At 38.6% G+C, this 13,000-nt stretch overlaps 1 protein-coding gene across 1 annotated transcript in view; it reads right to left on the reverse strand.

The window, feature by feature from the left end:
- Positions 1 to 6,902, reverse strand: part of PITX3 (paired like homeodomain 3) — a 74,184-nt gene extending 67,282 nt beyond the window's left edge. Inside the window, exon 1 of the mRNA XM_063435128.1 lies at positions 6,694 to 6,902. The gene's annotated coding sequence lies outside the window, so the exon portion shown is untranslated. The remainder of the gene's footprint in view (positions 1 to 6,693) is intronic.
- Between the last annotated feature and the right edge of the window lie 6,098 nt (positions 6,903 to 13,000).

Here is a 13,000-nt window from a genome sequence, read left to right on the forward strand (position 1 = left end):
ACTAGCGCCACAAGCGCCACTAGCGCCACAAGGTATACTCCAACTAACTCCACAAGGTATACTCAAACTAACTCAACAAGGTATACTTCAACTAACTCAACACATATTTTTCAATACATGGTACACTCCAACCAGCTCCACAAGGTATACTCCAACTATCTACATATAGCTCCATACATGCTATATGTAGAAACTTTTATAACTCCACACAAGGTATACTCCTATGGCTCTACACAAAGTATACTCCAACTAGCCCCACACAAGTTATAATCCTGTATGTCAACTCAAGGTATACTCCAACTGGGTGGACAAGGGGCACAGAGTGTTCACCAGTTAGACTGACACAAGGTATTCACCTAGAACCACACAGAGTGTACACCAGTTAGACTGACACAAGGTATTCACCTAGAACCACACAGAGTGTACACCAGTTACACTGACACAAAGGATTCACCTAGAACCACACAGAGTGTACACCAGTTAGACTGACACAAAGTATTCACCTAGAACCACACAAGGTGTACACCAGTTCGACTGACACAATGTATTCACCTAGAACCACACAGCGTGTACACCAGTTAGACTGACACAATTTATTCACTTAGAACCACACAGCGTGTACACCAGTTAGACTGACAAAATTTATTCACCTAGAACCACACAGCGTGTACACCAGTTAGACTGACAGAATGTATTCACCTAGAACCACACAGAGTGTAAACCAGTTAGACTGACACAAAGGATTCACCTAGAACCACACAGAGTGTACACCAGTTAGACTGACACAAGGTATTCACATAGAACCACACAGAGTGTACACCAGTTAGACTGACACAATGTATTCACCTAGAACCACACAGAGTGTACACCAGTTAGACTGACACAATGTATTTACCTAGAACCACACAGCGTGTACACCAGTTAGACTGACACAATGTATTCACCTAGAACCACACAGAGTGTACACCAGTTAGACTGACACAATGTTTTACCTAGAACCACACAGAGTGTACACCAGCGAGACTGACACAATGTATTTACCAAGAACCACACAGTGTACACCAGTAAGACTGACACAATGTATTTACCTAGAACCACACAGCGTGTACACCAGTTAGACTGACACAAGTTATTCACCTAGAACCACACAGAGTGTACACCAGTTAAACTGACACAATGTATTTACCTAGAACCACACAGCGTGTACACCAGTAAGACTGACACAATGTATTTACCTAGAACCACACAGAGTGTACACCAGTAAGACTGACACAATGTATTTACCAAGGACCACACAGAGTGTACACCAGTAAGACTGATACAAGGTGTCCCAGACTAGATGTACACAATTATACTCCAAACTATACAGACATAAGGTATGTTTCATCTAGATCCACACAGGTTGGAATGAGAGTCTCACATAGAAATAATAAATATACTGCGAACTTGTAGCACTGGGATGTATGGGTTACAGAATTTGGTAATCTCCATGGAAACAATCAGGCAGGTTTTTGTAACATTTGCCGAACACCGCATCCCATGACCTTTAGACAGCAGTTTGCTGGGAGCGTACTGGCTTGGTGTGATGGGAGTTGAAGTCCAGAAACATCTCCGGGGCTATTTACTAGCTACGCACCAGCTAGATCAAAATGGAAACCCCTCATTATAATGAATGCATCCCATCGGATCACATCACAGCATCGGCTGTCTTGGTAAATCATTACAAACAATACGCGCGATTCTGAATTCTGTTATTCATTTGATCACACACGAGGAACCCCTTCTCCCCCCCCCCCCCCCCCCCCCCCTGTCTCCCCTCCCATAGTGTGATACAATTGGGACCCAGAATGTATTAGCAGTAAGCAAGGCCTTAGCCATAAATATTTGTTTTAATTTGTGTTTTGGCAAACGTAGCAAACAAATATCCACATACTTCAAGATTTAAATAAACATTTATCCCCATAACAGTCCATACCGAATCAGTTATAAATGGCATTCTGAATGCTACCATTTATATTCGATGTATACAGGAGACAAACACGGTCACACGTTCTTTACTAAAAACGAATTGCAACAAATGTAACAAATTCTACATCAGCCAACCAAAGGCAACCGTTTCATATACAGGTGTGTTAGTGAAAGACCAGATTATTTTAGTGACAAAAAATAGTTTTTACTGTATATGTATCATTCTATCAAAATAAATAGTACAACTGCACATAGATAGATAGAGATAGATAGATAGATAGATAGATAGATAGATAGAAAGATAGATAGATGGATAGATAAATAGAGAGACAGACAGACAGATAGATAGATAGATAGATAGATAGATAGATAGATTGATAGATAGATTGATTGATTGAAGGTAGATAGATAGATAAGCAGACAGATAGATAGATAGATAGATAGATAGATAGATAGATAGATAAAATATAGATTGATAGATTAAAGGTAGATAGATAGATAGATAGATAGACAGACAGACAGACAGATAGACAGATAGATAGATAGATTAAAGGTAGATAGACAGACAGACAGACAGACAGACAGACAGACAGATAGATAGATAGATAGATAGATAGATAGATAGATAGATAGATAGATAGATAGATTAAATATAGATAGATGTGAAGGGGTGTCAAACGTAAATATCTGCCGATAGGACATCATCAGCCTTTCCCAAAACAGGTCGAGTTATATTCTGTATCCGTGTTTTCACTATTAATTAATTAAACCAATATAAATAATTTAGAATTCAAAAATGATTGGTGGCATTTAGTTTGATATTTAATTTGAAAGATGATTTCGCCCCTTCCCGAACAGAGAAAAAAAAACACCATTCCCCTCTCAGAGTTCACTTATAAAACATTCTCCGCCGATGACACAGGCGAGAATCTGTCACGAGTGGCTTCTCCCACGTGAGAACGTAACCGAATGTGACTATTAATCTCGTCCGAACCCGGGATTCAAAATAGATCACATAATTCATAAACACGAATAAAGATTAACCCTTTCCACTGCTCTCTTGCTATTCAAACCTTTGGGGCCTATTCAGCAGCACATAGTGGGTTAATGCCCATATTCCCAGAGAGGGATCCTATTTATATTTATTTAGGATGACAGCTCACTGGTAATAGGGGGAGTTGGGAATGAGTGATTTCTGTAGGTTATGGATCATTTTATGATATATCCATCATGTGGTTAACATGCAATCAGGGACTGGAAGACATGGGTGGTATGTGACTTACAGCCCCAGAGTTCACCCCCCCCCCCAGAGCTGGTATAGGAGGTCTGAGAGTCTGGTTCGTGTTAAATCATGAAAAATTAGAGAACAGATTCTAGCCATCATTTCCTTCCTGTAACATTCATAAATTTTACAAGGAAACTTGAAGGGTGACAGGTGTGCCCAATTGGACAAACATTTACTAACCTCTAAAAAAAAAAAATAGATTTTTTTTTTTTTACCAACACTTCTCTCCAAAAATCCTCTGGGACTTTTAAAACAGCTGCATCCAGTCCAGCTATCGATCCCAATATATTCACCTATAAATGGACGATGCACAAGCTATTTAGATATATTAGAATTTAATTTTGTAATAATTACAACATTAAAAAAAATATTTTATTTTTAATTTAATTTATTTTTCCTTCAACCATATGATTTGGTTTCAGTATTTAAATCCTACTTAAGCCATTGTATGCCACAGTGGACCAAAATATTTGTAACGAAATCCTGGCACACAAATATAATATCTAAAATGTCTAGATTTAGAAACATGTATCTATTGTACATACATTTATAAGATTATATATATTATGTATGGCCTTATTAAAATCGCATGTACATTTGCATTATTATTAATATTATTATTTATCAAGTGCCAACTAATTCCGTAGCGCTGTCTGCCCCATGTTATCAATGTTTTTATAGGTTTCCAAAAAAATATAATACATATGTATAGATTAATAAATGTGTGTCTAATGAGTAAAGGTTTATAACATTCTAACGTGGTTAAAATCTGTAAAGATTTTAAGCATTATAAGCACAGATCTAATATTTATACATCAACTAAATATTGTTATACAAATATTTGTACATTTATTTCAGAATACACACACCCACATACATATATATATTTGTATTTATAAATAAATATACAAATAATTGCTTCTAAATGTGTAGTAGATGCGTGACTATCTATGTACACATACAATGTACAGGTTTATGAAATATTGTTTAATCTGTATAGATTTTAAGTATAGATCTAATATATTGTATTATATATATCGTATTTCTAAATAAATATACACATATTTGTATTTAATGTGTAGTAGGTGTGTGACTATATGCACATACAATATAAATATACATACATTAAATGGTTGAAATCTAACAGTATATTAGGTATGTGGTTATAAAAATATAGAGAGCTTAGCAGCCCCTGCTGTATGCCTATGAAATGTGTGATATGAATTGTATGTATATCCCAGCTCCAGTTGAGCTGTGTATATATGCAGCCTCCCTCCCTCCGTGGGTTCCCCTCTCTTGGCATGTAAGACTGCAGCAGCTGCTTCGCCCGGAGATCTTTCAGTACTGCAGCTGTTATACAAAGTATTCTAAACAAATCTGTAATTTGGATCACTATAAAATGCACTCAGACCATCACACAATTATTTACAGCGAAACTCAATGCAACTTTCTACATGGTGACACAGGGGGCAGGGGGCACATGTATGTGAGAACTGTGTGGGGTTTATTCATTGTTTGTTAGAAAAAATAATACTCATACAAAATAATATTAATAATACAAAGTATATATATAATAGCAGATATAACATATAGTTTGTATTACTTATTATTTATATATATATATATATATATATACTTTTTATTTTTATTATATATATATATACATATATATATATATATATATATATATATAATATCATGTACAGTTTATGTTTACCTATCTATCTATCGTTATATAGAAGAATAAAGATTATTTTTTATTTTTAGATAGATAGATGATAGATAGATAGATAGATCGATGATAGATAGATAGATAGATAGATCGAAAGATGGATAGATAGATAGATGATAGATAGAGTTCAATAGATTTACATAGATAGATAGATAGATAGATAGATAGTGCCATTGTACAGCGCTACGGAATCTGATGGCGCTATATAAATAATAAAATAATATAATAATAATAATAATAGGGCGATCAATAGATAGATAGATAAAGTGACAGAGATGAATAGATAGATCGATGATAGATTTTCTATTTTTTATGATAAGATAAATAGAATTTCTTGCACAATACCTCCCCCCTCACCACCTGTACAAGGGGGGCTCCTGTATTGTTAACCACCCTGGAACACACAAGGTAAAACGTTCTTTTTCTTCCTCCAAGTTTCTCGAAACTCTGATAAAATGAAATGTTCCCACGATATTAAAGAAATTCCCTTTAAACGATCTAATAATTATTCGCTAAAATTCAAGGAAAAGAGAGTGCCAGAGCCATTGCAAAACATTTGACTGCTAATATACTACACACTTTTTTTTAAACCCTTTCTCTCTTTTTTAACAAGATCTGTTTTTAGTGATTTCTTGCTGTTAAACAAGTAGCAGGAACGAGTTATCTGAGATAAATAGTTGACTGTGCAGTCCCAGAATCGCTCACTTTTATTGTAAACATTAGCCAGTTCTTTATATAAATATAATTTCTCCTGCAGCTGTCTCCAGAACACAACTGAACTCTATTTCTTTCGTTTCTTAAACTCTCAGTATCTGCTTGAATATTTCTTTGTATTAATATTCCAACCCTCGTGTCTCAGCTAAGCATTTCCAAGGGATTAAAACACATTATATATTGACAATTCCACTTCTAATGGTCCATCAGTCCCTGTGTAGCAGAGTAAACAGAATCAGGGATTTGGCTCACAAAAAAAATATATATATCCCTTTACTGGTTAGAGAATCCCAGACATTAAACATATAATCAATGATAGAGCCCCCTTTTTATTTGGGGGAGGGAGGGAGGTAGAGGGGGTACAGGGGGGATTTGAGCAGTTTATATAAATGTATAAAAGTGTTCTATTCAGAAAAGAAAACATTCATCAAACAGCGAGGGATATATTGACTAAACAGTGAGTTAGGGGGTAAAGTGATACTAAAGATTACAAATAGAAATCCTCAATTTAGAAATCAGATCCAAATCAGCAAAGATGGAGTTTAAAAAAATAAAAATAAAAAAAAGTAAAATACAACTTGTTTGTTTTGATCTTAATGCAGTAAGCTGATTATCAAGTCATCACCATCACCAATCTGTGGTTAGTGAATAAGCCAACAGAATCGAGTAAGACTTTCTAACACATCCTATTTCAAATCTAGAAATGATATTTCCTCTATACCTTATGCTTTGTTTTTAGAACAAATTTAGAAGAAGTAGGTACAAAAAAAAAAAAAACCCATGCACTCAATTATGAAAAATAAAATACATACATATATTTATATGTGTATATATGTATATATAATTATTATTATTATTAATAATATTATTATAACAAAAAATATTATTATTAAAATGCCTATAAAATTGTTATTATTATTACATTAACATAATATTTAGCCCCTTCCCTGATAATGTACCATTTATTGCATGGGGATTAGGAATCAGTACTTACAGTGGTCTGAGATGCTTCCTGGTCTAATCCTTGCTGTAGTGCAGTGTGCCCTTTGCTGGATCTCACAGGCAGCAGTTGCTGTAATAGTTAAATCCTCCCTGGTCCCTATAAAGCTTGTTTCTCACATGAAAATAGGAGGAGAGATCCCAGGCGACTGGCTCCCATTCAGTCCTGCCATTCACTTTATGGAAGGCAGCGGGCGCCCCCAGCCCCAGCCAATGGCTTCTGCACACCCAGACAGCCCCCTTTTCCAGATGCTCAGCTCTGCTCCTAATCCAGAGGTGCCCTGTCAATCACCCAGGGCGAGACCAATCAGACAGTCACGCTCATTTAAAAGGCTGTCCATGGAGCCACGCCTCCCTAGTGCAGTCTCAGACATGCACATGGCTTCAGATGCCTCACTCCTATTGTAAAAAAAAAAAAAATCACACTCCACATTATAGTCTAATATTGGTCTAATATTGGAGATCTGAATTCTGCAGGAGATTCCTAGGCTGTGGAGATGCCTTCATTATTATTGGACTTAATAGACTAACATATAAAACAAAACATATATAGAGAAATACAGAAATCATGCTTATAAAGGCCTGGATTAAAAATAAATAAATCCCAGTCCAAGGTAGCAGATCATAATATTTCTGAAAGATTTCATTATAATGACTATGCACAATACTGTAAATATTTGGAATTAAATTGATCTACCATCTGTAAGGGATAATAAAAAAAATCATTTTTAAAGGAAGACAATTTTCTGTTTCTTAGTTGATTATTTTATTAAGCAACACATGGCCATTAGTTTGCTTGTTCTTTATTATTGCAAACATATTGGCACCAATTGCAGCTGACATTGCACTAGTAGTATTGTTGTTTTTATTAGTCTGTATAATGTCCATTTCTGTATGTGTTTTGTGTTGCAGTTCCCCCCCCCCCCTAACTCACTCTCTCACAACTACATATGATCAAACACCTCTCTCCTTCACTGTCCAACCTTTAAGAGTTGTTTGTTTTATGTTTGTGTTTTCATTTGAAGAGGCTGACCTTTAACAGCACCAGAAAAATATTTATTTTATAGGTTTATGAGTTTTATATTTTCTATGTGCTCTCCGGGCTTACGGAAGACCAATAAGGGGCAAGGAGATTTACCATTGACAACAGAGGTGAATTCTGGAGAAAATGCTAAATATGAAGTCAGCAGTTAAAACTTTGAATTGATTTTAAAGGGACACTATAGTCAACAGAGCCACTACAGCTTAAAGGGAAACTGTAGGCACCCAGACCACTTCAGCTGCTTGAAGTGGTCTGGGTGCCAACTCCCATCACTCTTAACCCTGCAAGTGTAATTATTGCAGTTTTAATAAACTGCAATAATTACCTGCTAGGGTTAACTCCTCATCTAGTCGCTGTCTACCAGGAAAGCATTGAATAATGCTTTCCTATGGTAGAGGTCTAATGCACGCGCGGCCGTGCGCGCATTAGACATTGACAGGGGAGGAGTGTGGGTGGAGCCTGACCCAGCACCAAGGGATATCGCTGCTGGATTCAGGTAAGTGTCTGAAGGGGTTTTAACCCCCTTAGAGATGTGGGATGGAAGGCGGGAGTGAGGGGGGCACTTCAGGATTCTCTAGTGCAAGGAAAATGGGTTTGTTTTCCTGGCACTAGAGAATCACTTTAACCTCTTAGGGACCAGATCGGTTTTCAATTTTCTTACCGTTATGGACCAGGACTGTTTTTACATTTCTGCGTTGTTTGTGTTTAGCTGTAATTTTCCTCTTACTCATTTACTGTACCCACACATATTATATACCATTTTCCTTGCCATTAAATGGCCTTTCTAAAGATACCATTATTTTCATCATATCATATAATGTACTATAACAAAATTATAAAATATGATGATAACATTTAAAAAAACGCACACTTTTTCTAACTTTGATCCCCAAAATCTGTCATGCATCTACAACCGCCAAAAAACACCCATGCTTAACAGTTTCTAAATTTTCTCCTGAGTTTAGAAATACCCAATGTTAACATGTTTTTAGTTTTTTTTGTGTGCAAGTTTTAGGGCTATAAGTACAAGTAGGACATTGCTGTTTCAAAATATATATTTTTAAAAATGTATCAATAGTGACATTGTAACACTGTTATCTGTCATAAATCTCTGAATCCCACCTCACATGTACATATTTGTTAAAGTAGACAACCTAGGGAATTCAATATGGGGTATGTCCAGTCTTTTTTTAGTAGCCAAAGTTAGCATTTATATTTGTATGTGTGTTAAAAATGAAAAAAACAAAAACAATTATGAACGCTAATTTTGGCCAGTGGTTGTGACTAAGTGGCTACTAAAAAAAACTGGACATACCCAATATTGAATACCCTGGGTTGTCTTCTTTTGCAAATGGTATGCCATCATGGGGGTAATTCTCATTCCTGGGCTACCATACGCTCTTAAAGGCAACAAAACCAATCTGGCAAATTTCAATGTGAAAAAAATGGAAAATCAAGCCTTATATTTGACCCTGTAACTTTCAAAAACACTATACAATCATAGGCGTGCGCACGGGGTGTGCCGGGTGTGCCTAGGCACACCCTAATCCCCGCGGCACGCCTGTGAGTCCTGCAGGAACGGGTGGGAACAATGTTAACACTGTTCCTGCAGGCACTCTGCCACCCCCAAATGCCCTCCGAGTTCCCCCCGAGTTCCCCCTGTCATGGGGGGGGGGGCAACAGGTAATGCCCCCCCGCCGGTCTCCATCTCAGCCGCAGCGAGGGAGCTGTGTGCTCTCTGCTTCCTCTCGCTGCGCGCCGTTTGCTATAGCTGGGAGCCGGAATATGACGTCATATTCCGGCTCCCAGCTACAGCAGACAGCCCGCGCGGCGAGAGGAAGCAGAGAGCACACAGCTCCCTCGCCGCGGCTGAGATGGAGACCGGCACCTGACCCACTGGACCCCAGGGACAAGTCCACGCCAGCTCTCCAGGTAGGGAGGCTGGGTGGACAATTTTTAATTAAAAAATAATAATTTGTGAGTGTCTGTGTGTGTGTCTAAGTATGTCTGTCTGTGTGTATGTGTGTGTCTAAGTATGTCTGTGAGTGTGTGTCTAAGTATGTGTGTGTGTCTGAGTTTGTGAGTCTGTGTGTGTGTGTGTGTCTGTAATTGTGTGTGTCTGTAAGTGTGTGTGTCTGTGAGTGTGTGTGTCTGTGAGTGTGTGTATATGTGTGCCTGTGAATGTATGTGTGTGTCTGTAAGTGTGTGTGTCAGTGTGTGTGTTTGTGTGTATGTGTCTGTGTCTGTGAGTGTATGTGAATGTATGTGTGTCAGAGTATGTGTGTATCTGTGAGTGTATGTGTGTGTGTCTGTGAGTGTATGTGTGTGTGTACGCGTATATATATATATATGTGTGTGTGTGCACGTATATATACACACGAGTGTATATTATTTTTTTGGGGGGGTTGGAATCTTGGGAGAGTTCTTACACTTTATTCCCCAGGAATTAACCCCTGCCGGCAGGAGAGATCTCCGGATCTCCCCTGTAGGCTCATGCAGAGCCGGCACTATTTGAGTGCCGGCTCTGCTCTAAGCCTCCATGGGCCGGCGGGGAGATCAAAGATCTACCTCACCGGCCCACAGCAGCATGGAGGGAGGCAGGAGAGGACCCGGGGAGCTCTAGACAGAAGCTTCGCCAGGTTCCTCTCGCGAGATCTGAGCATTGCCGTGGCAACGCTCAGATCTCGCGAGAGTGAACTCTAGCCCCGCAGGCTAGAGTATACTCTACACTGGACCACCAGGGATGGCACATGGCAGCAAGGATCTCCCCTCCCTACATAAGGTAAGAAGGGAGGGGGGATATTTACTACAGCACCCACACAGCGCACATACAGCACCCTCACACACACAGCACACATACAGCACCGTCACACACACAACACTCTCACACACAGTACACTAACAGCACCCTCACAAACACACAGCACCCTCACACAAACAGCACACTCACATATACACGACACAAACAGCACCCTCACACACACAGCACCCTCACACACACACACACATATATCACACAAACAGCACCCTCACACAGCACACTAACAGGACCCTAACACACCCGCACACACAAACCGCACCCTCACACACAACACACTAACAACACCCTCACACAGTGCACTAACAGCACACACACACAAACAGCAGTGTATGTGTGTGTGTAGATATATATATATATATATATATATATATACATACACATACATGCGGTGTGTGTTTGTGCTTTAGGGTGCACACCCTAATACAATAGGCTGCGCACGCCTATGTATACAATCTGTACATGGAGGGTACTGTTATACTCGGGAAACTTCGCTGAACACAAATATTAGTGTTTCAAAACAGTAAAACGTATTACAACAATTATATCATCAGTGAAAGTGACGTTCGTGTGGGAAAAATGCAAAAAACATCACTTTCACTGACAATATCATCACTGTGGTATGTTTTACTATTTTGAAACACTAATATTTGTATTCCGAGGAGTCTCCCGAGTAAAACAGTACCCTCCATATACAGGTTTTAGGGTGTCATAGAAAGTAACAGGGTTACAAATTAAATTCCCAGGACTTTCAGCCTGGGTTGTCAGACAGGTCCCTCAGATTGCAATCAATAAAATTACTTAATTATGTAAAATAAAATTACATAAATATGCACATAGAATTTAAATACTAGACCAATCTTTCCAATGCTTTTGAACACCGCCAGCACGGAACTAACCACATCGGTCCGAAGCAACTGGAATATCATTACACTGGATCCATCCCTCCCCAAGAGTCTACGCCAGAAACCACTGTTCTGTTATCGTAGAAACAGGAATTTAAGGGACATGTTGGTGAATACAGACCCTATACATTGCTACAAGCCGACATCTCAAGACTCCAAAAACACGGGATGTGTAAGGTGTTTGGGGTGTGTCACCTGTGGACACATTATCCCTGCCAAAACCTTTAGTCATCCACACACGGGACAGACGTTCCGAATCCAACATCGGATTCACTGTCGGAGTGATTTTGTAATTTATAAACTGTCTTGCCCTTGTGGCTTGAACTATGTTGGCAAAACAGAGACGGCACTCTGTGAAAGAATTAGGGGCCACAGATCGAGTATCCGACTTGCCTATCGAGATGGCAAGTCGGACAAACCTGTGGCCCGACATTTTCTGGAACTATCACATCCCCTGGCTTCACTTAGATGTGTGGCCATTGACCATGTACCGACCCCTCTTCGGGGGGGAGACCGGGGCAAACTCCTGTTACAGAGAGAAACGTACTGGATAACACGGTTGGACACTATCTCGCCCAGGGGTCTGAACGAAAAATGTTCTTTCACTATGTTTCTATGATATCCTAGTATTAGGTTGATTAGAGTACAGAGCCTCTTATGATTACCTGAGGTACAGGATTGGTCTGTCTATCTTCATTAGTTTAAATAATTATGTAGTACTGTTTTTTACTAGAAATTTTAGCCTCTATTTAATACAAAGAGGATTTCTTGGTTATAAAAACAATTTTGTTGATACTTACACATTCATGGGGATTGAGCGGGAATCTGAGATTATGTCAATTGTTCTACAGGTATATACTAATATTGGGCCTGTTGCATATAGGTTATTTGCTCATGCCTCTCATTTCTCACTAGATATAGATATAATGTTATTCTTTATATTGCATACAGTAGCACTTTATTATATTTTCCACTTGTTGCATCCTTGATATATGTTTAACATTTTTTCACTATTTCACTATTATTTTGTACATAGACAAAGTATCTCACACTTAGATATAGATCTTTGTCTCACTAGTAGGTAAGTGTAACTATTCTAGAGATAGTTCATTATATTTAAGTTCACACCTCACATATAGGCAGATATTTCGCCTTCCATTACAAAGAATACATAGATCTTACGAGATCATGGATCACATACCTATACCTTATACCTATACAATATTGTATTCACGTAATAAATGGAATTATGACCAGATTGTTCACTTAAGACACGATATGATACAACACTTTATTGGTTTGGATATATGCCATATATGTATTTGTCCCAGCATTCCCTAGATGCTATTGATTCTCTGTTACTGCTCGCATCCTCCTGTTTCCCCTTCCCTCCTGTCTGCCTACGGTCCAGTTGCCACGACAACACTTTGTTACACTGAAGGGCTCGGGAGGTTTGACTCATGCCGCAGTCCGTAAGTAAAGGGTTTGACCAAAGTGACGTTGGCGTCCCTGGTTGCCCGGTAACGTCAGTCGGCGA

This window comes from Pelobates fuscus, chromosome 10 (assembly GCF_036172605.1).
Source record: "Pelobates fuscus isolate aPelFus1 chromosome 10, aPelFus1.pri, whole genome shotgun sequence".
In the NCBI taxonomy this organism is placed as follows: domain Eukaryota; kingdom Metazoa; phylum Chordata; class Amphibia; order Anura; family Pelobatidae; genus Pelobates; species Pelobates fuscus.